The following is a 25,520-nucleotide window of genomic DNA, read 5'->3' as shown; positions in this document are numbered from 1 at the left end:
GAACCATAGTGATAGAGCTTGCTGCACATGGAACGTTAAGTCGGTCTCCCCTCGCCTCCCTCATCTCCTCCTCATACAGAAATCTTAAGGTTCTTAAGGTTTTTTTCCAGATTGAACATGATTCTGAACCATCAAAGCCCCTTTCTCAGAGAAGTAAATTGTGTCACAGCAAAAAGGCTGGGGAGCTATACCTAAGTGATAGGTTAAAAAGGAAAGAAAATGTCTTCTGGAGTATACTTACTTTCCTTACATGGGACAATAGTGAGATCAGTATTCTGAATGAAGGGGTAGGCACTGCTGTTACGGGAAGAGCCACTGTTTGGGAGCCAGAAAACCTCAATTCTAGACATGATCATCTTTGTGACTTTTTAGCCAAGTCACTTTGTCTTTCTCAAGTTCAGTCAGTACCTCTGATGAGGGTAAGGATGAGTCTGGTGAAACCTACTTTCTTTTCTTATGGTGAGGTAGTATTAATAATCAGCATAGGAATTCTTGGGAAATGTGGGTGGCTCAGTCGGTTAAGCATCTGCCTTCGGCTCAGATCATGAACCCAGGGCCCGGGTTTCCAGCCCCGCATCTTCACATGAGGCTCCTTGCTCAGCAGGGAGCCTGCTTCTCCCTCTGCTGCTCCCCCTGCTTGTGCGCAAGCTCACACTCTCTCTCTATCTCCCTCTGACAAATAAATAAATAAAACCTTAAAATAGGACATTTTTAGAAAGACTTAGGTTCTCATTAGGTATTTTGCCTGCCATTAATGAGGGGCCTTTGTTAAGCTGTTTTGCCTTTCTTGGGTTTCTCTTCAGCTGTCTACAGTCTACCCTATAGATTTTATAGGACAAATGATTGAATTAGATGTCCATTCTCTCCTGCCAGTGTATCACATGGTGTTTAGAGTTGTATTAAGTCCTTTCGTGTTCACCATCAGTTTTATTTTAGGCCCAGGTGCCTTTCTCCTAAATTTAGGGCACTTGAACCGTTATCGGAGTAGCTGTTGAGATCACCTAAAAACACCTAAGCTGCACCATCTAACTCTCTGAGACAAATTATATATCCTCCCACTTAAACATAGACCTCGCATTTTTAAAAGTATTGTCTCACATGTTCATTTAGGTTGAGCCTCACAACTAAGGCTGTTAGCCCCACTTTTATGAATGAGGAAGCTTAGAGAAGTGAAGGTGATAAGGCTGATCACCGGTCGAGGAAGGCGAGGATTCCCGGGTCCCCTCACTCCCAGTGCAAGTCTCCCTGCCATCCTGTGTAGATGGCCTTTTCTCCCGATGGAGAGAAGGAGACGTGCCGGGACGGACAGGCCCCGTGTGGTACGGAGCGGAAGCCCAGCTGATGGAGGACTTTTTAAATGTCATATTACACACCACCTATTTCTTTGGCATCTGTGCGTTCTAAAGCAACTTTTCAAAATAAAATACTTTCATTTACAACTGCCCACAAACTGGAAGCAGCAGAAGCCGCTGTCATTAGGAGGAGCCACGTTTAACTGCATCGTCTTCTGGTAATTTTTTAATAAAAAACCTTTTTAGTACCATTTTATCACTTGTCATCATCCTCCCGTGTTTTTTCTTTTAATTCTGGTTTTACTCAGAGTTACTGCCAAAATATAATTAATATATTTAAAGCATAGATGCCTATTTGCTTTCTTTATTTTTTTAAATAACAAATGTGATTATGTTTCCAGTTCCGTAAAAACATGGTATTTATTTTAAACGTCTTCCAATGAAATAAAATGAAGTGTGTTAACATTTTTCCATATTCCTCACAGACCTACACACATACATTCAAACCCAAACCCACACTGAATTTAGGACTTAAGCTTCAGGCTCTTTTCTTATTTCTACAGTCTAATTACTACTGCTCAGAGAGGCCTCCCATTTAACATCATGAAGTGCCGGTCTAGTATTGTAGTAAGGAGTCATGAGTCATCAGACAGTTGACAGAATTGTATGTTAGAAATGGCAAGAGGGCCATCTGGGTGGCTCAGTCAGTTGGGCTTCTGCCTTTGGCTCAGGGCATGATCCCGGGGTCCTGGGATAGAGTCCCTCATTGGGCTCCCTGCTCAGTGGGGAGTCTGCTTCTCCTTTTCCCTCTGCCGCTCCTCCTGCTCGGGCTCTCTCTCTCAAATAAATAAATGAAATCTTAAAAAAAAAGAAAAAAAGAAGTGGCAAGAAAGTTAGGTGTGGATTTCAATTCTGAAATTTGCTCGTGGCATATGGGACCTGCCCAGATGGGGATGTTAATACTGACTCCTTATTAGGAGGCTTACATGACCCAGGTAGTGCTCTTTTGGGCACCTGGCTTGTCATAGGCATATAAATGTTTGCTGATTCTGAATTCTAATCCCTTTGTTTCATGAGCTTATTACAGTTTTGTGAGATTTCAGTTGTATAACCAGTAATAATTTGAAAGAATGCAGAGCAAAATGTTTCTACTTTTTTTTTTTTCTTAGTGCTTTTGGGCAATTCACATGCCTACGCCAGCCCCAAGAGACTGTGATACTATCCACTATCCAAATATATGAATAAGATGATAGAGAATGGTAACAGGCGGTCCCATATGCAGACTCCTACAGGGTGTCTGCCCAAGCAGACACAGGGTCTCCTCGCCAGCACAAAGAAGGGCCCTCTCCAGATTTTAAGAAACTGTTGACTTCAGCATGTATTTTTCATTTTTTAATCTGCTACTTCATTTATGGGGATGTCTTTTTTTCAGTCACCATGTTAAATAAAGGCTAGCAGTGGATTTCACTCATGGAAGAGTCGGTATATTGACTGGTGGTGGCAGAGTCCTGGAGGGAACCTGCATGCTCACCAGCAGGAACTGTTTCAATGGGTTGTGACATATCCATGTAGTGCATTACTCTATGGCCATTGAAAAGATTCGTATGTACTGACCTGGAATGCTTTGGGAGTTGTTGCTAGGGAAAAGATAAGCTTTGTATGGCACCTACTTGAGAACAGAGAAGTGTGGTGAGGACACCCCTTCTGGGAGCAGAGTGTTCCCTTTCCCTGGACTCTAGTGATCAGGCCTCTTTGGGAATATAGGTCAGTCTGTCTTGATTATCAGCCTCACACACCTTTGTCAGTTTGAGAGCTGTTTTTTGTTGTTGTTTTGTTTTGTTTTCTTTAATAACCCATGGCATACAGTATTATCTGTGTGCAAACACTGCAAAAAGAACTTCAGGTTAGTGTTTTTTTGTTGTGCTTTGTCTGAGAAAAAGTCTTGGCCGTTGGCCATTGGCCATACAATCATATTTTTTTGCAATTGTCCTTTCTCCCTTCATACATTTCAAGGTCTTGGAGGCCAGGGCTTCTGACCTAGTGCCCAGCACACTGTCTAGCATACAGTAGGCCCTTAATAAATATGAAGAAACTTTGTTTTCTCTTCCTGGCTAAAGGAAGCAATTACAGTTCCAAGCAATATGCCTCAATTCTGACCTTGATTGTTAACCATCCGTAAATGTGATGCTTTTTGCCTCTACCCATGATTTATAGAGAGCATTCTTCCTTTGCCTTTCCTAATTATGCCAGCCTCATGTCCTGTTCAGGGCTTTGAAGAATCTGACTTGAGCAAGTGGAGAGATTAGGGAGGTGGCATTTGAAAGGAGAACAGCCAGTTCCCCGGAGAGTTTCATTGATCCCAACATATCAGCCCTGCAAGCTCTCTTGCCTTGGCTTCAGAGGCGAGCTGAGATGCATGCCTGTGGCCCACCCTCCCTGTCATCAGGTTACCTGAAATGTAAGACTTCCAGAATAAGGCTGCCAGCTCTGCAGAAATCTAATGCAAGCCAGCCCATTGCGTGGCCCTCTGGAATCTCGGGACTCTTAAGAATAGCCCATCAAAGGACATGATGTACAGACAAACTTTTTCATGGTGAATATGATTTATCAACTTCTTTTCACAAAGGAAACACTTTTGTCCTTAACATTTGAGCTTTAATTGGGGCTTGAGCTGATCTCACATTTGAGTAGCTGTTAGATTTTATTGCTGAGAGACAGGAGAGAAGTCCGCAGACTTGGCTCCTGCCAGTGATACATTTGTTACACATAACAAGGTTATTTTCACTTCCTGACATAGCTGTCCTGTAAATCTCTTGAGATACATATAGGAATGCCTTTTTGTGCCCCTCTCATGAGGAAGAAAACAATAACACTGAGCACATTCACCTGTTAGCCAAGCTATTTCTTAGTTCACCAAGCATTGAGGAAGAATCTCCTAAATAAAGTTCTTGAAGATTCTTGGCGATGGTTCATGTTACTTAGTTAACCCTTGATTGGAATTAAAAATGAATTTCCATTGCAAGACATGATGCAGGGCTGTTGTCCCCAGGGCAGAGCAGAATAACTTCATCATCGTGTTTACCCTAATTTGTTTAGATTGACTCTAGGTCAATGTATTTGTGATAGGCCAGTTTCACCTAATGTTTATGCACCTCCCACACTATTCTGAGTGATTTGTTTGAATGCACGATAGAGTTTTTATTTAAAAATAAAAATTTTGGGGGCACCTGGGTGGCTCAGTCGGTTAAGCATCTGCCTTCTGCTCAGGTCATGATCCCAGGGTTCTGGGATCAAGTCCCGCATCGGACTCCCTGCTCAGCAGGGAGCCTGCTTCTCCCTCTGCCTGCTGCTCCCCCTGCTTATGCTCTCTCTCTCTCAAAATAAAGACATAAATATTAAAAAAAATAAACATTCTGACACTGATTTATTGTATCTAATATGATGAGAACTACCACTTATTAAAATAAATAAATAGCATATTTAAATAAAGCTGGCATTTCTTTTTTCCACTACAAAGTTTTCTTTTTTTCTCCTTGTTCTTTCTCCTGATCCTCCTCTTCCTCCGTCCTTTCCTCCCTTTCTTCCCTTCCTCCTCCTTTTTCTCCTTCACTATGTTATCATTAGTGGTGGTCAATTTTTTGTTTTGGCTTTGTAGATATTACCAGCCACTCAGTACCTTGTTTTTTTTCACTGGAGCTTTGCTTTCCTGGAATGGTGGATTAATATTGGGAAGATCATGATATAAATCCATCACCATGGGTGTTTTCATCAAGAATGGGAATCGGATCATCAGGCCCTTTTGGTTTAACAAATCATTTTGACCAGAAATGGGCTACCTGAGAGGTGGCAAACCCAAATATCAGTGGGAATCAAGTGATGAGAATGGGGATAGCAGCAAGATGAGATCGTGTGCCCTGCCTACAGGGATATGTACTTTGCAACCTCAGCCTGTTGTCTTAGGGGAAAGTAGACCTGGTGTTAAAAGAATAATTTTTCAGAGACAGCTAGAAACCTGGATTTGCATGTAATGTCTCCAGATCTTTAAATGACAATAATAATTTTGTTAAAAAAAGTTATAAAATCCTACAGACCAAACAAAACAATAGGCATGCTGAATGTTGTCCTTGTCATATATTGAACAGTGACAAGATTGTTCTTTCTCCTGACCTCTTCCTCCATTCTTCCCTCCCTTTCTTCCCTTCCTCCTCCTTTTTCTCCTTCACTGTGTTATCATTAGTGGTGGTCAATTTTTTGTTTTGGCTTTGTAGGTATTACCAGCCACTCAGTACCTTGAAGATTATGTGAAGTTTAAATAATATAACTGGAAACTAAAGCAAGTATCTAAGGGAAAGATTACCAGTAAATATATTTCATTCAGAAATAATTCTCTATCCCTTTAAAAACTTGTATAGATTAATCCCTTTCTACAATAAACCGAGCAACACACTTGTCATTGCAGATTTTTCTGTTTTTTTCTTGCAGTAAATGACTTTCACCTTCTCATTCCAAGTAAAAATTTTACTGTACACAAAATATAATAGTGTGCATTTTGTATCCTTTGTCTAAGGAAAGGATCTTATTTGCTTATTTTTGTTTTTATCATTAGAGAATTTATGGGACTCTATGACTTACCTCTCTGAAATTGGCCAAAACTGTAATCAGAAAAGAGCAGTGAGATTTAAGGGGCTTTGAATAAATTTTCTCAGCTCATTAACTGATAGCTTATTTTTAATTGGCACATAGAGAGCGTGCTGGAACAAAAATGACCTGAAAAGTGAGGTATAAACAGAGAATAATGTCATAAGAATTCTTTAATGACTCAAAAGAGTACAGTATATCATTAAGCTTGACAAAGATCCCTTAAAATCAGCCCAGAATGATGTGTGCCATTTATTGAGGGAATGTTGCTCCGAGGGTATTCCCATACCTGAGTCCTGCACCTTCCCCGCTCACATTCCCAATAATTAGCCATTTCCATAGTATGACCAAGTCTTGCAGTGGTTCCCATCCCTTCCGATGGAGAAGGACAGATGTATTTTTCTCATGAAGGGGCTTTAGCAATCACCTGTCGTCAAGTGTAAAGCAACTGCGTGTAAAATAAATCCTCACAGTTTTATATCACTAGCAATTACCATGTCTACTCAGGTCACCATGACTGGAAGAGGACTTGAGATAACATAGCTTTCTGCCCAACCACTTCTAATTCTCTGAGATTAAAGGAGAGTTTATTGTAAGGAAAAATCTTAGACTCTTTGAAGCCCTGCAGATGTTCTGTAGACATAGAATGGCTTTTAGAACAAGGGGTCCTGTAATTAGACACATGGAGGTCTAAAGGTAATGATCTTAGCAGCAGTCTCTCCTGTGGTTTTTAATAGTGATTACGGCCCCATCATCAGGCTGCCCTCAGGTGAAATTTAAAAGAAAATTTGATAGTAGTCAGAGATCCCAGATCTAATTCATTGTGAGGTAAATTTGGGAGGGATTCTCACTTTACAAATAGATGAGCATTCTTATTTTAGTTTGAATCTAATAATGAAGACTCATGATGTCTCAGTGGAAAAGAAAACAGTATAATTTGCCACTTTGTTATTGTGTTACTAATGTCTGAAGACTTGGAATGTAATTTCTGATTGTGTTATGCCGAATAGGGAATTTTCAAGTTCACCAGTCATACAGGTATTCCTTCGTGGGGTTACTCATTCAGTTTTTATTTTTACTTTTTATACCATTTAACCAGTATCATCTACTAAGCCTTGTGAAAAATATAATGAAGGTGAATATTCCATTTCAAAATACTTGGGAGGGGGCAGGAGGAGAGGGAGAACCTTAAGCAAGGCTCTATGCCCAGCGAGGGAGCCCAGTGGGGGGCTTGATCTCACAAGATCATGACCTGAGCCAAAATCAGGAGTCAGACACTTAACCAACTGAGCCACCCAGGTGCCCCCAAAATTCCTTTCTTTTTACTTGAATGGTTTCCAAGTTATATTAGATAGGATGTACAATGATTAATTAGCTTAAGGGTCCTCATTTGAATCTGAGAACTCATCTGACAGGCTCATGAAGAGCATGGTCCATGAAGTAGAACACAGGACTCAGAGGGCAACTTTTGGGTACTAACAAGCTTTGTGATCTCGGGCCAGTTCTTCTGTGTCTGCCCATCTGCTCAATGGGTCTTACAGTACTTACTTGGCAGGATTGTTGTGAGGCCTAATTAAAGTTTATGAAGCTCTTTGGGAGCCTGAGAGATCAAGTTCTAAAAACATAATATGTTATTATCTTACCCTGGATTTTTGTTTTTAGATTTACGTGCTGAATGCTGCATCAATTCATGCTTACAATTTAGTCAGTTTCTTGGGGTTTTCCATTTATAAGCAGAGATGAATAAAACAGTATAAATATATAAATCCCTAGAAATAAAAGTGGAATGAAAATATACTATATATATTATGTGTGTGTGTGTATATATGTATTTTTTCTAATATAAAATAATTTCTTCTTAAAACATGTTTAATTGGATCCACAACTGTTAATCAGTTACTTTCTTTCTTAGTGTTTTATTGGTAACATTTCAGCAGGTCAAATGATAAAGTTTTAAATTGTGATCATTTTTATGGGTCAGTAAAAGAAAAAAATACTCTTTTTCTTAAAAATACAAAAATAAACATGCATATTTATATAAATATAAATATGTTACTATAGTTGAGTAACAAAGGAATTTTTTTTTAAAGATTTTATTTATTCATTTGAGAGAGAATGAGATAGAGAGAGCATGAGAGGGGGGGAGGGTCAGAGGGAGAAGCAGACTCCCTGCCGAGCAGGGAGCCTGATTGGGGACTCCATCCTGAGACTCCAGGATCATGACCTGAGCCGAAGGCAGTCGCTTAACCAACTGAGCCACCCAGGCGCCCAAGTAACAAAGGAATTAATTTACAACAATTATAATTTGGGCTTGAAAGATATTTCTTCCTCTCTCTCCCCTGCTTACTTACTTTATCCTTCTACCCTATGTGTTAAGATTTTCATATTTCATATTTTCATATGTATGAATATAGAGCCCTGGTGTTTAACAATATAAATTGCTTCTACTTTTTTTTGTTAACTATTTTGTATTCTTGGAAAAGCAAATCTCATTTTCCCATAAGAACAACATTGTTATTATGGATTATATTTCTGACCAAGGACTTGTCACCAAGTAAGTTATAGATATGATTAACTGTATGTCATAAAAGCAAAATTCTGACCACTATGAGCCACTGTAATAGTTTAAAATAGCAAAATAGGGGTACCTGGGTGGCTCAGTCTTTAAGCGTCTGCCTTTGGCTCAGGTCATGATCCCAGGGTCCTGGGATCGAGCCCCACATCGGGCTCCCTGCTCACCGGGAAGCCTGCTTCTCCCTCTCCCACTCCCCCTGCTTGTGTTCCCTCTCTCCCTGTCTCTCTGTGTCAAATAAATAATAAATAAATAAATAAATCTTAAAAAAAATAGATAAATCTTAAAAAAATAAAATAGCCAAATAATTCTCATAATCCTGTAAAACTTGCTTAAATATCTTGAATGCCTTAATATGTGTATTAAGTTTACTTATAACATAAAATTTGAAGTTATTTTTATGAACTTGACTTATCTAAAACTGATATGCTATTATAACAAACATTTTAATTAATATTTTGATATGCCAGAATTTTGATGCACTCGATGTATAATGATCTGAGATGCCTATGTTTCTCAAAATTTTCTCTAGGAAAATTAGAATAGATACTTACAAAACATCTTCCTGTTGCTAAGAATTCTATTCAAAAAAGAATAGTGTAGACTAGGCTTTATTTTAAGAATTTGAATAAATTTTTAAAGGTATTATTCAAGATTTTGCTTGTAAGGGGAAAAAAAAGAAAAAACTGGATCCTATTGAATCTAAAATTCTAGTTTTTGTTGCGTGTGTTTACTATCCCTGACCATCACCACAGTCTTCAAAGCAGAGCAGTCTTAAGAAGATAAAATGTCCCCAAAAGCAAGTGTTTAGGAGAAAGGCTGTGAGTGCTAATGGAGCAAGCTCTGTTCCTTTGCCTTAGTGATTGATCATGGAGGTCTTTGAGGACACAAGTTGTGTATTCAACTCAGGATTTGGTGCTTCCCTTGAAATATTATCTGTTCAAATTTATCACCTACACTCACTCTTTTGACCTTTCTGTACAAAACCATAGAATTTGTACATAAGGCCTGTGGGAAATGGTGTTTGATAATTAGATAAAGCATATTGATCGGTAGGTACATTAGAAAGTATTTTCATAATAGAAATTTGGAGTAACTTTTTTTATACTCAACAGTTAGGATAGATGTGTAGAATATGTACCCTATTATGATAATTAAGAATTTCTTCTTGAACTAACCCACATAGCTAAGTAACCTCTTTGTCCTTTGCTTATTCTCATGCCTAGAATATGTTGAAATTATATAAATCAATACACACTAATTTAAAATAGTTTAGTTTAACATTATTCCCTTTGAGTTTAGAAAGGCACCTGACAAATAACTATTTTAATCAGTCTTTGAAAAATATATCATCCACCTCTAAGGGTTAACATAGGTAACTCATTCTTTAGACTTCCATTATTCTTTCATGGTGTTCACTGGTAATGGATCGTATTTGATGTTTATCTTCAAAGACTACAGCTTATACTTTTATGTTTAGGTGTCACAAAAGCATATTTTGCAGATACTTCTATTTTATGTCTGAAGGTACTCACATAATTTAACAAACAGTAACTTATCTGTGCACTTTTTTGGTTTAAAAGCTAGAATGGCAAGTTGAGGGCGAACACAAGGTCTAGAGAAAAGATGTCTCACTTAGCAGCAGAAGCTGAAGGAAAGGAAAATTTATTCCAGGCTATTCACTAGGACCCTCTAGAAGCATTAAATATATAGCTATTTGTAAAAGTTCCTGTAATGTATTCTTATTTCAGAAGTGATTTCTTACCTACTGCCCCGTGGTTTTCAGCTATAATGCTTTTCTTCACACAAACATTATAGACATAGGTAGAAAAATAGTGATGAGAAGAGTCATTTTGTTAAGTTTTTCTAGAATCTCCTTTCAGCCTCTATCCAAGTGTGATTATCACCTTGGATACTTGGGGAATAGGAGCAGGGAAGGGAAAGGCGAATCAAAAGGTAAAAGAACAGAGGGGGAAGGGAAAACGGTTTGTGCAAAAACAGCAAGCTGATTCTTCTGTAAAAGCATAGGGTGAACTCTTTAAGTTTGTTAGCTGGATGTTTTCCGAGATGCTTTAATAGTATATTTTCATAATATGGACTTCTAAAATGAGGAGAAGAGCCAATCCAATTGAAACTGAATATTAAATTCAGTTTAAAATCTTGGCTTCCTTGGTTAATGTATTCTATAATCTCCTGGGTGTTTTTGCTTCCAAGAGTGAGAGCATACCTCTTATTTCCTTCAGTTTTCTTCTTAGGAGTGTTGACTGAGCTATTTCAGGAAAGGAGAAGAAAGGGGACTTCTTATTTTCTTTTCCCTGGCTAGCCTTCTTCCTTTTTGAGAAATCTGCATTTTATACCCAATACTAGGTGTTCTTAGTCAATAAATACAGTAAGCATGTCATTCTATATACTTTCCTTTTCAGTGCTTTGAAATTTCCAGCAAAGAAGGTCTCCATAATCATCTGCCAGTATTTTACTGAGATAAAGACAAGCAATACAATTTTAAGTCCCCTTTCTCTGTGTGTACTACTGATGGTTTGACTTTGGTAGGTATCAACTCTTTACTTAGTGCCACAATGTAACTGAAGCAGTATTTTAATGTAGATGCATTTTTTTTTATTTTATATGTTCTTTCTACCTGTTAGAAATATTCTTTTATTATAATTACTTTTAAATCTAAGCTTTCTTTCCCATTGTCTCAAAACACAACCTAACTTCACAGATTTGAGTCCAACCGTCATTGTGTCTGCCTTTGAGGGTCCTAGTGAGTATATACAAAGAAATGACCAGAGTTGCTTGGATATCTTTTGTCACTGATCTCAGTAGAGGGTCAGTTGTGCTCACCACATGGAGAATGCATCAAAAAAAATAAATAAATTAGAAGTGGAAGGGGATTCGAATGGATATATTTTGCCTGGGTACAGCCCACACTCTTATACAAGCAGTGTGAGAGGTTACATCCTTCTAAAACTTGCTTACAAGCATTCCCAAACTAACAGATTTTCTTTTTAGAAATGGTTTGACAATTTGTTTTGAAGTTGTCACTTGGGCATATGGTTGTGGGGCACAGATTAGCTCCTAATTTATTGCTCTCTGAATGTGTTTGACATCAGAATTTAGACTTCAGAAGGAGAAAACGGAATACTTGGAAACATTTAAGCAGAATAGGGGATCATCTCTTTTCCATCAATTCCCAATTTAAGATGAAAATGTTCTCTCAACTGCTAACTTACAATGAGATGTAATATGACACATACAATCCTGTAAAATATGGGAGATGCTCACAGTGTATCATTTTTAGTTATCTTGCAGGACTGATGATTACAAATACTGTGACCATCCTTGTAGATATCCAGCACATCTTTGCCTCTTCCTGAAAACAGGGACTGTGGCTCTTTTACTAAAGTGAGGACAAACAAAAGTGCCTAAGGAGGCAGGGTGGTGAGTGGAAAGAATTCAGTCTTTGTGGGTAGATAGACCTGGAGTTGAATTCCTCCTCTCTCTATCTATGTGGCCTTGGGCAAGACACTGTCCCTAGGGCAGCTTCTTCATCCCTAAGATGGGAATAATACATCTTTAGGTAGCACTTTATTAATAGGATTAAACATAGTGAATGTAAAGTATCTAACACTGTGCCCGGCCAATGGTGATTTTTTAATTGGGTGGGTCATAAATTTAGGATTAGAATTTAGCCTAAACCCACCACATTCATGGATTCCTTGGGCACTGTAATAGGGAATCCTCTCTAGGGGAACCTCTAGCTTCTGCTGCCACCATTTTGTGGTGGAGGTGATATATTAGAACAGTACTTTAAAAAACTTTTATCACAATTAGGAGCAGAGACAAATGAATCTCTACCTTGGGCATCCTGAGGGTATAATCTGAGCTGGTCCTGAGTCTAAGAAGACATACACTTTCTGGGTTTTTGTTTTGTTTCTGTAAAACATTTCCATTTTTTTTTTTCATTTTAATATCTTTAAATATAAATATTTCTTTTTACCTAAAAAAAAGTCTTTAAAATTTTAGCTCCAGGAAGATAAATAGCATTTATCTTGTGGCTTTGAGTTACACCCAGGCTTGCTGCCATGTATATTTCTGATGTACGAGTACCTTAAACAATTGTTGAAGAAGAACAGTTTTGAGATAAATTACTGTACTCTGGAAGACAGCACTGAGGAGTAATTATTTTTACAGCCTCAACCCAATCAGAGCTAGGACCCATGCTATGAGAAAGGGTGATATTGTTATTCAGTTGCGCAGAGCTCCTTCTTTATTGCCCAGCTTTCCTGAAACTAACCACATTCTAGACTTGTTTGGATGACCCCAGCGGGCCCAATCTCCACAAAAGAGAGGCAGTCACAGGGCAGCAGATTCCAGCTCAAAGTGAAGAATGGCCCGGTTTCTATAGCGATGGAATGCACTGCCTTCAGTGGTAGTGAACTCAGCCACCACAGTGTGTGGAAGCAGGTGGGACCCTTGACTCAAGTTTTAGATGAGAGAATGAATCAAGTAGCCTCTGAAGTTCTTTTGAATTAAAAAACCTGTGCATCCAGAGGAGAAGTCTTTTGTGGCTGGAAAGAAAGAGAAGGACAGCAATGGATGACCTGCTCTGGGCCAGGCAACTGGTTAAGTGGGGAAGAGAGTGGACTTTCCAGACAGGCAGCAGAGTAGAAACACAGGGGCGAGCAAGCCTGTTCTGCCCTCCCCAGGACAGTCATTCCACTATTCTGCTCAAAGCTGTGGTCATGTATGGGAAACTGCACAGGTTAAAACTCAAAAGGTAGGATGAGGCCAGCCTATGCGGATCAAGGCATCTGGACTCTATCCCACGGGCAGTGTGCTGACACTGACTACTTTTTGAGCACGGGAATTATCATGCTCAGATCCATATATTAAGCCCATTAATCCAGCATTGTATGGAGGATGGTTGAAGAGGGACTGGAATACAGGAAGCAGTTTGGAAAATGCTATGATGGTGCAGATACTTGATGGTGGGGCTGACCACTCACCCATGATACAGTGCACTTGAGCCAGGAAGGACAGACATGAGAGAGCACCAGTGTCAGATGTGGAAGTCACTGCTTCCAGGGGCTACATAGGAAGGAGGGAGGAGGGCCGGAAAGCCAGGGAAGGAGCTGAAATGATTAACTATCTTACTAGCAGATACATGTTAGTAAACGGTTAGCAGCCATTTTCCAGCTGGAGTTTTGCAAATCATTTAACCTGCCCGGTGCCTCCGTTTCCTCATCTTTAAAATAAGGATAATGATACCTACACTCCAGGGTTGCCGCGAGGGTCAAGTGAGTTAATGAGGTGCCAGTGGTTTGTGACCTTGGAAGTCCATCCTCATGCAAACTGTCGCTGCTGCCTTGGGATAGAGGCAGCAGGTAAGGCGTGTAGCTTCCTGTCTTGCCAAATTAGCATTCACATCCTTTTACTGAGGTTCTAGCTGAAGGTCCTGCTTGAATGAGATGATTATTATCCAGACTATTTCAAAACTTCCTGCCAGGTTCTCTCTCACCCCTGGTAACAAAAGCCAAAAGCCTGCTAGCCTCCAGACACTTGACCCTTCTGCCTTTCCTCTTTCCCTGAGGAGAAAGCCAAGTAGTCTCTAGAATAGAATGCACACTCTTCTCCTGGGATGATGGAAATGGCTGGCTGTGGGAGATAAGGACCTTTCTGTAAGGCTCTTCGAACTAGGGTATGCTGCAGGTGCTTGCTTATGGGAGTATTTTCTCATTAGGATGACAGCTGTCATTCAGACAGCCTTGCCCATTCTTACAGTGCTTGATCCCAGACACACTAACATGTGTGCCTCGGTCATCAGCCATCCCTTCCAGGGACTGATTTCCCCTTGAAGCGCCAGTGAGGGGAGAGGCCCTTGTCAGAATTCTCACGACTGAATCATTGCCATGAGCTAATGTCTCCAGCTTCATGAGTCACTGCTGGGCCAGGCGTCAGTTTTGTAGGTCAGAGAAATGAAGACGCAAGTTAGCCTCCCCTGTTGTCATTAGCCCGCATGGGGGAAGGCAAGCGGTCGTCAGATGGTGGCATTTTGGAAATCCGATGTTTGATCTTCTCTGTAAGGACATAAGTGAGTGGAAGGGCTTAAGAGTTAATAATGATATTTCAAAAATCCTCTAATTTTTGTGTGTGTTTTGTTTTGCTTTAGGCAAAGTAGGTGAAATGATGTGTTTGGGAGATGAATGTTCTTGTAATAGGCAAGATATAGCTTGCAGGAGAACATCTGTAACCAACCCATTCTGCATGAGACGGGGCCAAGGCGTGTTTGTGTTTTAGTGCCTGTTCGAACATGTCTAATTTTAAAAAGATTTATAAAGTTTTAGAGGATTCTCTGTAAAATATCATTTCTTTATAAAGCAAGTATAGGCATTAATAGCCTAGCGGTGAAAATATCTACCCTCATGGTGTGGAGGCAGTGCCAACACTGAGCCCTGTGGTATATATGAAGTGGATATAAAAAATATTAGGAATATCAGGAATTGTTCATGAATCTACCTGCTAGTCTAGCAAGAGGCACAAAGAAATGATGCTTTCCAAAGTTTTTAATGTTTCTGATAGAGAGTTTGTGTAAAACATAATGAGAGAAATACTTGGATGTTTGCTCCCAAGTACTCAAGGGTATTGCTCAAAGGTCGATCAAAAAGGAAGTAACAGAAGAGGAGGGGACAGAGGCTGGTGAGGGAGAATAAGCTTAAGTGCTATTAATATCAATTAAACAACAGGATTTTGAATTCCTTTACCTGTCTCTGGGCTTTGTCTTTATATATATATATAAATGCGTATATATATATATATATATATATATATATATATATGTAATATGTTTACATTTATATACATTTGCTTATATATACATGTATATATTATATGTATACATATGTACATACATATATATTACATATACATTCATATATAAAAATTATATATACATATATATGTATTATACATATATCATATATACATTGTACACACACACACACACACACGCACATAGGTAATACCCTGTGGGGGAGAAAGTGAGAAAGCGAGAAACCTACTTGCTTTTTTTGTTTTGTTTTTATTTTTTAATAGACATTACTTCTGTACCTTCTTAAATCTTGGTGCTTTAAAAAGTAATGGCATTTTATGGCAGTGATCTGCTTCTTGACACACCTTTTGGAGAAGAAGGTTGTGTGTCTGTGCTGTCATTTACAGCAAATACTCAGAGTTTAGAAGAAAGACAGTTCAGTCTTCCCCTTCTGGCTCCTTTTTTAGTTCTGTTAAGGATATCAGCTGCATGGGGCAAAGGGCAAAGAAAGCAAGGAAAGGATAGGGAGTGGTAAGAAAAATAGTAAGGAAACTTCCCAAGCATAATGTGTAGTGGTTCTTTTCAGCAAAATGAATCTTTTGAGCTTCTAAAAGGGAAGTTTGTGTACTGAGTTTTCTTACTCATAAAACTGATTTTTTTCATACTTTTTGAGGCATCTATAAATATTGTATGCATGAAGGGCAGGTGTTGCCCTCTGTATTAGAAAATTCAGAAGTATTTTGTCACTTAAATTTTGATTATATTTCATCAGTTTCTTGGAAAAGCATTAGTTCACATCCAGAAGCTTAATTTCTCTTGTTCATACACCAAAATGTTAGCAATGGATCTAAGAAATAAAACCATGCATATTTTTCATTTTAACTATTTTTCCTTTTTCAAAAAATTTTAACTTTTCTTGGTATATCAAAACACAATTTTTTGAGGGGAAATATTTTTAAAAGATTTTATTTATTTATTAGAGAGAGAGAGTGCACACAAGGGGGCAGTGAGAGAAAGGGAGAAGCAGACTCCCCACTGAGCAGGGAGCCAAACATGGGACTCGATCCCAGGACCCTGAGATCATGACCTGAGCCGAAGGCAGATGCTTAACCGACTGAGCCATCTGGGTGCCCCTTTTTGAGGGGAAGTATTAATAAAATACAGTATAAAGGAACTACATAGAAATAAGGATCTGAGTGACATATCCCAATAAAAAGATAAAGAAGATTCTATTTTTTTTTTACCAGTAAGTTTTAAGAAATACCAGCTATGTGGAGAGCTCAGTAATTATGTGAAAAACAATGTTAATTTTTTTCCTGCAATATTTAAAATTTTATCTTCTTAGAAGCTTTAGAATAATTTCCGCCCAAACTGGGTTGACCGAGCATACACTTATTATGGCTGTCATAGTATTTCCCATCTGATGCTTCATATGTTTATATCCTATGCGTATGCACTCATGTCCCCAAGTATCTTTGTTGAAGCTAGGTCAGAGGCCCCATATCAGTACGTCTCACTTGTTAAAATTCACTGAACCACACCTTTAGTTTCAAAGTGCATTTCTTTTTTTTTTTTTTTTAAGATTTTATTTATTTATTTGAGACAGAGAGAATGAGCGAGAGAAAGCACATGAGAGGGGGGAGGGTCAGAGGGAGAAGCAGGCTCCCTGCCGAGCAGGGAGCCCGATGCGGGACTCGATCCAGGGACTCCAGGATCATGACCTGAGCTGAAAGCAGTCGCTTAACCAACTGAGCCACCCAGGCGCCCTCAAAGTGCATTTCTTAAACACCAGAAGGTGCAATGTGAAGAAAAACATGCATTCTCCATAGTTTACTAGTTGGGGTGATGAAGCTAGTTACCAGAGCCCAATGAGACTCCATTTCCTCCTCTTTCAAGTATAAATACTCTTGCTTGCAGGTTATTGAGAGTGCAGCACGTGACACCCACAGTCCAGTGCCTGCCACTGAGCAGGCCCTTGCTAAATCAGCCTTATTATTCTTAGACCTAGATGCTGTAGGGTAATCATATTAATAGACAGGTAAGTTAGCGTTCTTCAAAGAGCTCACAGTCTATCAGGCAAACTGATAAACCCAGCTGTAATTCAGTGTGACAGGTGCTATAATCTGTCTGGAATGTCCCCCTACCCACCACCCTCCTTGTCTGCCAGGCAGACTCCTACTCATCCTTTAAAACTCACTGAAAGCTGTAATTGTAGATGAAGCCTTTCCTTGCCATATCTCTCCCCCTGACACACGCACGTACGTGCGCGTGCACACACACACACTCAGGAGTTCCTTCTCTTACGTTCGTTACACGTTGTACACACATTCAGAATCACAGTGTAGGGCACGTCTGTCTCACGATTACCCTGTGAACTCGGAGGCAATCTGTATCTTAGTGCTGGCACATATAATAGGTCTCAATAGGTATTTGTCAGATAGTATTCCTTGTCTGAACAAAGTGTGATACAGCCCAGAAAACAGACCAATTTGCCCGGCTTCACTGAGGAGTTAACATATAAAGTTGGCTCTCCAAAGATGAGCAAGGTCTTGCAGTGGGGGAGAAAGAGAAAGGATACTCCAGATAGAGGATCCAGGTGAGTAAAAGCATGGAGACAGGAACACACTGTGTAAGTCTCAGAGGAGGAAATGGTGGGGTAGACCCGGACCAGGCAATGTTTGGGAGCACGGGGGAGGAGCAGGAAACAGGGCTGGAGAGAAGGTCACAGAGTCAGATTGAGAGCGGCTCTGGGTCATCTTCTGCAGTTTGCCTTCAGTGCTGTAGGCACTGAGGAGACATGGAAGGACTGTGAGTAGGGCAGCAGTGGTGTGGAGGTGGAAAGACTGGGCAGAGATGCTGATTGGGTGGCTGTTGTAATGATCAGATAAGAGATAAGTGATCAGGGAAATGCAGGGCAATGTGGGGTTTGGAGTGGACTGGGAGTATATATTTCAGAGACAGAAACTCACTCTCCATGACTGGGGTTGTTTTGACTACTAACAATAGCATTTTTCACACAGTTGTTGTAGAGTTACTTTTTTTTTTTTTTTTTTTAAGATTTTATTTATTTGTCAGAGAGAGAAGAGAGCACAAGCAAGGGGACGGACAGGCAGAGGGAGAAGCAGGCTTCCCACTGAGCAGGGACCCGATGTGGGGCTCGATTCCAGGACCCTGGGATCATGACCTGAGCCAAAGGCAGACATTTAACCGACTGAGCCACCCAGGCGCCCCGTTTTAGAGCTACTTTTAATCAGGACTATAGTAACGAAGAAGTCCAGTGATCTATTCCTCAAGCATTAGGGGAGGTTTCGGCGCAATGCTTTACCTTTCTTCTCTTAGAATTAGTCTGGGCTATTTATCCCAGTGCTTTGTGTGTGTGAGAAAGTACCCACATGTGTGTAGTGGCCAGATGAAAAAACGCTTCCTGTTCTCTCTGCTTATGCCTCGCATTGGAAATGTCTGGGAGGAAATTTTATTGATGGAAAAGGAGGAGCTCTGGCCGGGGAGCCAGTGACGGTCTTGATGGCTTTGGCCAGGCCAAGCTGCTGCTTTGGGCCTCAATTGTCTTATCTATGAAAGAAACACATCAAACTAAATATTTAAGCCTTATTCCTGTTTCTTACCCTAGATACAAGAATGAACACTTTGGCCTTTTATTGGGTAAAAATAATATATATAACCGTAGGTCAAAGAAAACAGAGGCATCCTTTATTTTAGTTTTGGGCATAGTGGAAAAAGAAAAAAAGCATGCTATTCAAAAAATAGCAGTGCTGTTTTACTGCAAAGTCAATCACTAGAAAAAAATGTATTTGTGCTTTGACCCATGGTTGGCCCTCAACAAATGTTCAGTGAATTGAATTATAAAGTCTCTTCATTCCTTTTGCTGACCGTTAGAGATCATGAATTTATTACAAAGGATATTTACTGTTAACAAACTACTTTTATTTTTACTGGTACACAGAAAAGGATTCACAATTCTTTACAGGTATCATATTTCTAAGTGCAGCTAGGGGAATGGGACCAAAAAAGAAGATTTTGTAAATCACCTGCCGAGAGATCCAAGCATCTGAAAAGAGGAACCAGGAAATCAATTACATGCTTCTTCCTGCTTTAGTGCCTGGAACATGCTGTTTCTGAGAAGTGTACTACATAGATTGCTCTAATTGATACTAAATATGATTAAGAGCTTTAAGCATTTATTTAGAAAGCCAGATCCATGTAAAGAAGTTAGAATCTGATTGTCAATTTCTAGAGAACCTGCTTCCCCTTCTTTTGTCCCTGATTATTTGACACAGATATTAAGGGAAGGAAAGGCAGAGCTGGAGAAAAGGGCATGTGTTATTTTAAAGGCGTAATGAGGCAGTTTTCAGAGCAACTTCTTTGAAAATTAGTTCATTTCACTTCTTAACCAAATCCAGTATCAACGATTTCTACACTTCTCTGACAGCTTTCTTCAAATATTTGCACTTTCTTTCCTTTAATTAACACACCAAAATGTAACCTTCACTTATTTTCAACCCAATAAGCTATTTTCTCGGGGGTAAATTTGTATTCATTGAGCAGGTGTACTTCATCTGATATACAGTCTCTCTTCATACAATTCGGGGGTTGTCAGTACTAAGTTAAGAATTAGCTACACTGTCAACTTTCATTTTCTTGGACTCTGGAAAGAAAGGCAAGTGGCTGTTTAGTAGGATTAGAATAGGATGGGGGGGTGATGAGAGAGAATCAAACTATTACTGTCAAAGATCGTTCGGCACATCAGGAGTACAGATTTTAATATGACAAAGAGTATCTGGGTGATGAACAAAGCTAGACCTTTATAAATTATAGTTAAGAGCCACCCTTTTAACAGTCTACCACAGTTCTTGATACAGAGGATTGATAACTTGTGGGTTTGAAAAACAAAACAAAACAAAAAAATATCTACCTTTCAATTTGATTTACAGTACCTCCCATTTTCATGGCAAAGGTTAGGGACAAAGTTCATTTTATCACATTAAAAAATTATTCTAAAATCATCTGGAAATTGGATATCAGCATTTATTTTTTTGGAGTAAAAAACTTTCAGTTTAGTAATAGGGGTTGAAAAATAATTAGTATCTTTCCTTTACATAAGAGTGAGTTTGTATCACAGACCTCAGTGATGTATTTATTCATTCTCAAATATACTTCTATTTGTTTTATATGCATCATTTCCCTTTACATAGCATGCCATTTTGTTGTTCTTTTATTACGCTTACCGCTTGAGTGAAGGATGGATAAGGTAAGGTCTCTGTCTAAAAGTTCATAGTCTTCTGGCTGGGAAGACAAATGAACACCTATAATTATAATAAAAGACAAATTAATATGTGTCACAAGAAAAAATAAAGATATATATTTTTTTATCTTTGAAGGAATCCGAGTGTATGGACAATCAGTAAATACTGTCAGAATAAAGGAATGAGTGTGTAAAAGCAGAATGGGCACAATTTATAAGGTCTGGCACAATTAAAACCCAAAACAATCGTATAGAACTCTGTCAGGGTTAAAACAGTGTGTGCAATTATTCTACTACACTACTAGGGAAATGGAAAAAACCCAACCTGCTTTTGCTGGATGAGATGGGCCAGAAGTGCTCACTCCGAGGAGAGGCCTGTGTTTATGTTGTCTGTGTGGTTTCCTTTCCCAGTGGCAATGCCACCAACTCGCCCTGAAATGAAAATGGGGAGGGACCTCAGAGCCAAGTTAGGTGAGAAGAGTCTTTACCCTCTGTCACAATGACAACAAAAACCCTTATAATTTCAAAATGAAGGATAGTTATTTAAATCTTCTGTTTTGGGTTCCTTGGCTCCCGAATTCTTTCTGTATCCATTTCAACTTGAATTGATTAGTCACCTTTATTATTAATTTTCCACCCAGTCTTTGATTTCAATACAAATCTATTGCAGAGGATAGCTTATGTAGGCAGAAAGTTCCACACTTTCCAGGAAGTTCTTTTTGAGGGTATTTCTTAGATTATTTTTTTAAGTAACGGTTTTATTTGTACATTTATAATGTATGGATCATTTTCATTTCCACGATATCATTTGAGCCTCACAACAGCATCCAAGTTTGGTGTCGTTATCCTCATTCCTGCTGAGGATGAGGACACAGAAGTTCACAGGTGAAGTGAGGAACCCGAGTCTCCAGGCCACCAGATGGTGGAGTTAAGACTTTGTTTTTGGTCATATGCTCACTGTAGAGTAATGAAGTTAGTCTGTCCTAATCTGTACTGTTTGAGCCCCCTCCCCCTTCCTAAGCTTACTTCTGTCTTGCAGAAGCACTATCATTAAAGAAATGGGCATTTGGCCTATAAGTGGTAGGTTTTAATTTACAACATATAGGGCTGGCATTTTAATTTTAGGCCTAGAACTTGGTGTGCCATGAACGTTATCATGCTCTCACTAGGGAAAATGAATCTTTAGAACATGTGAGCATTCACATTTCTTCTTGTCATTGGATTTTACTAAGTGAATAGCTAATGAAAGTTAGCTTCGACTTCTCTGCAAAGGGCTCAATGGGCTAAACTATTCTTATAGTCAAGCCCAGGGACCGGCAGATGGACTGCTCTTAGAGCCAAAGTCCTGAATCCAAGGAGGTTGCTCAAGCCCAACTTTCCTGAGTGTAGAGCTCAGGTGCCGTAGCTCTGGTCCAACTCAGGTACGATAGCTGGAGCTGGAGACAGCTTACCAGCTAAAGCCAAAAGTAGTGACTTAGTAAAATAAAAAGCTCTTTGCTCCTTCCTTCGTTTTCTAATAAAATATAATGATTGACTTACATTTTTACCTCTGGTGGTATAGTTAATTATGCTATTCTCCTGTATATGGTATTATGGTGTCAGAATTTGGCAACTGACGAGCAGCTTCAAAATTTAGATGATGGGGGTAAAATTGGTAGTTGCCATCTATTGAGCATCAGGCCAAGAACTCTGCAAGGCACCTTATATTATGGTAACTGATTCATGCAACAATTCTGCAAGGTCAGTAATTAATACTCACATTGTACAGATGCAGACTTACTTCCCTCTCTAGGCTTAGAGTCATCTAGCAAATCAATAGCAAAGCTAGGCTCATAAATTCAGGAATAAATGACCCTTGAATGAAAGGCCCTTTCTACTATTGTCTTGACTTTCACTCTTTTGTGTCTGTTACGTTTTTGCCTGCTTAAATTTAAGTTCTTCTAATGGGATCAAGAAAGCAAGGGCAAAGGTGAGCTTCCCTTGTTCCCTTAAGGACCTTCCCTTATTCCCTGTTGGCAAATAATAAATAGGATCAGATTTGCTAAGGCCCTCCTTCATTCCTAGATCCTTTAGTTTGCTCCCATGTCCCGGCCCCTAGGGTGGGGAAATAATATGAGCTTCCACTCAGTTTAAGTTCCATATCACTCATTATTTAATTTCCTTTTCATTTCCCTGCCCTACTTAAAGCAAAGTATGGTGGGGGGAGCAGAAGTGATGAGAGTGATGGCATTAGGAAGAAAAGAGGATAAATGAGCAGGAGCAAATAGATACTTCAGACCAGTATGTAAATAAGCTCATCTCTAGTGTAAAAAAAGAAAAAAAGAACATCGCACCTTTGGCTTGAAAACTGCCTTCCCAATTTGTGAGCATGTTTAGGATTATGTAAGTGCAGTGTCTTTAATAACAAGCACAACACCTCTCACCCAAAGAATGCAAAGTGCTTCGCAAACAGTAGAACTCACAATTACCCCTGTGATCCAGAGATTTTTTTTTTTTTTAATGCTCTATATTGTAGACTGGGAAGTCAACTCAGGAGATGTACTGATCTTTTCATGTAGACAAAATAGATCTATGACTAAACTCAAAACTCCAGCTTCCTGTCTCCTTAGAAATAGACCACACTGAGAGATTAATCTGACATCGAAGATAGCAGTGTTCTCTGAGTTCCTTTTTTGTGTTTTTTAAGAAGGGAAACATGAATTACAAAGTAGATATAGTTGCATAGAGGGTAGATCTTAAGAAAACATTGTTTAATTAAGACAATAGTACCTGTTTCCCTAAGAGAGAGAAGCCAGATCTCTGCTCCACTGCATTTAAAAACTACAGCAGTATTAACAATTAGAAAAGATTATTCTTTTGCATCCTGCCATTTGTCAGCCCACGAAGAACCCCTGAACTCAGATTAGAAAATATTTTATTCTCAAAGTTGCACAGGAAAGAAAGACTTGTTATAAGAAGATTTGTTCCAAATGTATGTCTGCATATATTTAATTGCGGGTAAAAGGGAAGAAAACAAATGGATGGTGTGCACGTGTGTGTGTGTGTGTGTGTGTGTGTGTGTGTGTGTGCGCGTTGCAGATAAAACAGAATTGGAGGGCTTGGAGACATGACGATACTTGTAAGGTATGAGGAGACAAGACCAGAGGCGCCGGGAAGCTGGACTACTGTGGACTGCTGGTTGAGACTTGTTTTTGCCCCATGGCCTGCAGCGTTTATGTAGAAATTGGGGACGCTTTTACTCGTTCCAAAGCCTTACCTGATCAGACCTGCCCATGTTCGAGTTTGGGAAAAAAAGTGTTTGAAGTAAACAGGAAAATTACTCACCTTAATGATGTGTTTTACTGGCACTGACAGTGCTTTGATAGTCTGACAGATTTTTTTTTTTTTTTTAAGTTTTGGAGAGGAGAGACTTGGGGGAGTTTATTAATATTCTATTCAGAAAGCATAGATTCTTATGTCTTGGGGTAAGGGTGTGGGGGAGGTGGGCTTTGTGCCGGTCAGGTTTCATGAGGTTTCTCCTCCTTCTCATAATGTCTAAGTCAGGGATTTTTCCATTAGGGATTTCTACTGAAAATCAACAAAAATAGGTGACCATGTAATCTACATAGTTCTGTGCATGTGTCTCCGCAGTCCTTCTGCTGCTCTTCCCACAGAATAGATTCTTTCCAGCATTTGGGCTGTGAGTTCCAAACTCGCAGTTTACTTTCATCTATGGTGGTGATTAAGACCATAATCCAGCTGGTTTGACGGGAGAGTTTGGTGTACCAAACAGTAACACACCTCCCCCTTTTTTTCATTGGGAACACAATTCTAAAATCTCTGCACCTAAATCTCTGCTCAGGATGGGTCATTTCTGAAGGGAAAGTGTGTATTTTGACATTTGTCCAGATATAATAATTAGATGCTGACTTTGTAAATTTGTTTTTCAGTTCTTGTTTTACAAAAAAAATTTTTTTTTCCTAAACTGTTAAAGGATACACATTTCTCAACTTCGAGGACTGAGAACTGGATCATTCACTTCCAAATATTTTAATCTTGACTGAGATAGAATTGGGTGGTCTGGTCCCATGAAAGGAGCCTTAATCTGTTATGTCTCTGATTCCCTGTGACCTTGGTGGAATCCAGACATGTGGCCAGATTGGGATCCCACATATATAGGGTTTGAGAATTAAATCCCTTTGAGTTTTGTTTCTCAGATTCCATATAGCTTATGAAGCTACGTAAAGGCTGACTTGTATAGTCTGAAAGAATAGAGATGGATGGTTCAAGTTCATAAACTTGAACTCCTAAAGCTAACAGACTGAAAGGAAGAATAAATTATCGGTTATGAAGGCCTTTAAAATCGGAGACATTTGCCAACTCTTTCTCTTCGTTCTCTTATTGGGAATACCTTGAGCATCTTTTCTTTGTCTAAGTCCTAACTGGAAATGAATCAGTGGCCAGTCAGATAAATGAGCGGAAATACTGACTGTGTGTATATATACCAGCCTCCTGGTGTCCCAGCTATAATGAGAATAATGAAAGCATTGCAGTACATTCATATGGCAATGCTTAATCCTTGTTCTGTTAGCAACCATTTGTCCGTAACGGGAGTAAATCTAAGTTCAGACTATGAGGAGATGTTCCATAGAAGTGGGTTAAGGAAGATTTGTCTTACTAGTCAGATATTATTGTCAGCATGTCTGTCTTTGAAGCAGGTGCTCAGAATGTACATTCCTTTGGTTGAAAGGATAGTGGTTTTTTTCTATGAGTATTTACTGTTTTCAAGAGAGTTCACTCTTGGTTCCATCCATATTCCACATTCAAGAAAATGTCAATTTTGGGAGAAGAGTTTTATTTTGTTGTTTTGTTTGTTTGTCTTACTTGGTGCTTCTAAGGAGATCAATCAAATGAACATGTGTGACCTAGAATGTCAAAGTATCTGGGGCACCTGGGTGGCTCCGTCTG

At 39.3% G+C, this 25,520-nt stretch overlaps 1 protein-coding gene across 9 annotated transcripts in view; it reads left to right on the top strand.

Moving 5' to 3' along the window:
* Positions 1–25,520, top strand: part of TP63 (tumor protein p63) — a 231,035-nt gene that overhangs the window by 152,221 nt on the left and 53,294 nt on the right. The window lies entirely within an intron of this gene.

This window comes from Neomonachus schauinslandi, chromosome 1 (assembly GCF_002201575.2).
Source record: "Neomonachus schauinslandi chromosome 1, ASM220157v2, whole genome shotgun sequence".
NCBI classification, from domain to species: domain Eukaryota; kingdom Metazoa; phylum Chordata; class Mammalia; order Carnivora; family Phocidae; genus Neomonachus; species Neomonachus schauinslandi.
This window is presented reverse-complemented; position numbering and strand designations above follow the sequence as displayed.